This window comes from Coregonus lavaretus, assembly GCF_964263955.1.
Source record: "Coregonus lavaretus genome assembly, chromosome: 34".
In the NCBI taxonomy this organism is placed as follows: domain Eukaryota; kingdom Metazoa; phylum Chordata; class Actinopteri; order Salmoniformes; family Salmonidae; genus Coregonus; species Coregonus lavaretus.
This window is the reverse complement of record NC_140021.1, coordinates 12,792,289-12,794,411: the sequence shown is the minus strand read 5'-3', so window position 1 is coordinate 12,794,411 and position 2,123 is coordinate 12,792,289.

The window sequence follows — 2,123 nt, the reverse complement described above, 5'->3', positions numbered from 1 at the left end:
ATGACAGCCAGAGCGACATTCCCTCTTGCAGACAGTGGGCAATAGTAGCGTTCCAGGTCGCCTAAATTGGCATACACGCTGCGCAATTGACCACATTGTTGAATCCAGTTCTGCATTTATATAGATTTTCGAGATTACAGATCTGTATCAGATATCTACAAATATGGAAGTAGTGTTTATCATTGCAAGAATCCCAGCAATATGACTTAACGATATGATAATATGCGTAATGTAGGCGACCTGGAACGCTCCCATTCTGTTCTAGCTCCCTCTCTACATGGTGCGTTCACGACAACAGAACACGGAACTAGGAATTCTCCGACCTCCGACTTCAGTGGGTTCAAGACAACTGGGAACTCGGACTTCTCCGACATGAAGATCACTGATGTCACGATTTTTCCCCATGTAATGCTGCGTTCATGTCATATCGGAAACTCAGAAATGTCTGACTTGCTTACTCGTTGTGGAAAGATGATACTGCGTTCAAAACCAGTGGAAACTCAGAAATCTCTGACTTCCGATATCAGTGTGTTCAAGACAACTGGGAACTCGGGGAAAAAAACGAGCTCTGACTGGGAAAAATCGTTTTGAACGGTCATCCAACTCTGTATTCCAAGTCGGAAACTGGCATCTTTCTACAGTTCCGACATTCTGACCTGAAGATCACTGACGTCATGATTTGTCCTCGTTTTTTTCTCCATGTTCCCAGTTGTCTTGAAAGCACCATGGTACCCAAGTTTCTCACTTGGGATGTATCAGAATCAACCAACAGGAAGCTGTACGCAAATAACTTACATGACGTGAACGCAGCATGAGCCCTTTTTTTCTCCAGAGTTCCCAGTGTTCGTGAACGCACCAATACACTGCAGTCCAACCTCCCCCAAGTACGCTCTCTCTCTATCTTTAGTGTAATTCCCTTCTCTCAAATAAAATACTGTATTGATACAAAATGTGACACATTTTAGAAAAAGGACATTGATAAATGCTGGTACCTTTTTATTTTAAAGTAATATTATCAGCCGTGTGTGTGTGTCTATGTAGGCTATTGTATGCATGTCCTTTTGCAATCCTTAATCATAAATTAATGAAAAGCTATACAATATCTGCACATCCCCATCCCCCAATCTTTAACCTTTATTTGGGATTAATCTGTATTACTCAGGGCAGGCAGACAGCTGACAATGAAGTGACAGTGTCCCGCATGGCCAGAGGTGCTGTAGAGCTTTTAGAGGTCGTTTGGGTGTTTTGGTGCAGAGCAGTGCAGTGTGCTGTTTCCAGCCGCGGTGCTGTGTCAGGGCGTTGTGGTGTTGGAGGAAGCCCTGCTCTGTCTGCTGGTGATGATGTGGAGCTCATTTGGTTTATGACTCACCCTCCTCATACCAGGAGCCTCTTGTGCTGCTGTGGGAGACAGGCAGGCCAACTCTTAAAGGCACAGCCACACCATTACTAATGAATAGAATAGAATTGAATAGTGTGTGTGGGTGACATTCAGATAGGCAGACAGTAAAATAAATACACAACAACACAATGACACACATGTATATTACCCTATATTTTACATTTACATTTACGTCATTTAGCAGACGCTCATATTCAGCGAGTTACAAATTGGTGCATTCACCTTATAGCCAGTGGGATAACCAATCTTTTTTTGGGGGGGGGTGGGGCAAGGGGGGGGGGGGGGGGGGGGGGGGGTGTAGAAGGATTTTTACCGTTGATGTTGGTGAGAGAACTAACGTCATAGCAATATGGTATCCTTTCTTCATTGAAATAATCACATTATCTGAAAAAACTGGATTGTGGAAAGCTTTGCAATGAAAGTGATATATTCATTTGACCCTGGACCAAAGCTTGGGAGCAGCTTACCTATTGAGCATAAAGCCATCTCTATCTATCAATCTATCTATCTCTTTCTTGCTCTCTCTCTTTCTCTCTCCCCCACAATCTCGCTCCCTGTCTCTCTGTCTCCCCATGGTGGTAGGTGATGAAAACAGGAGCTCTCTGCTGGGGCTGGGGGCAGTGGAGCCTCTACCTCACCTCATATCCCACGAAGACAAGCTGGTCCACCCCAACGCCTTCATGGCCCTGGGGGTCATCGCTGCCAACAGTAAGGACCCCTCCTC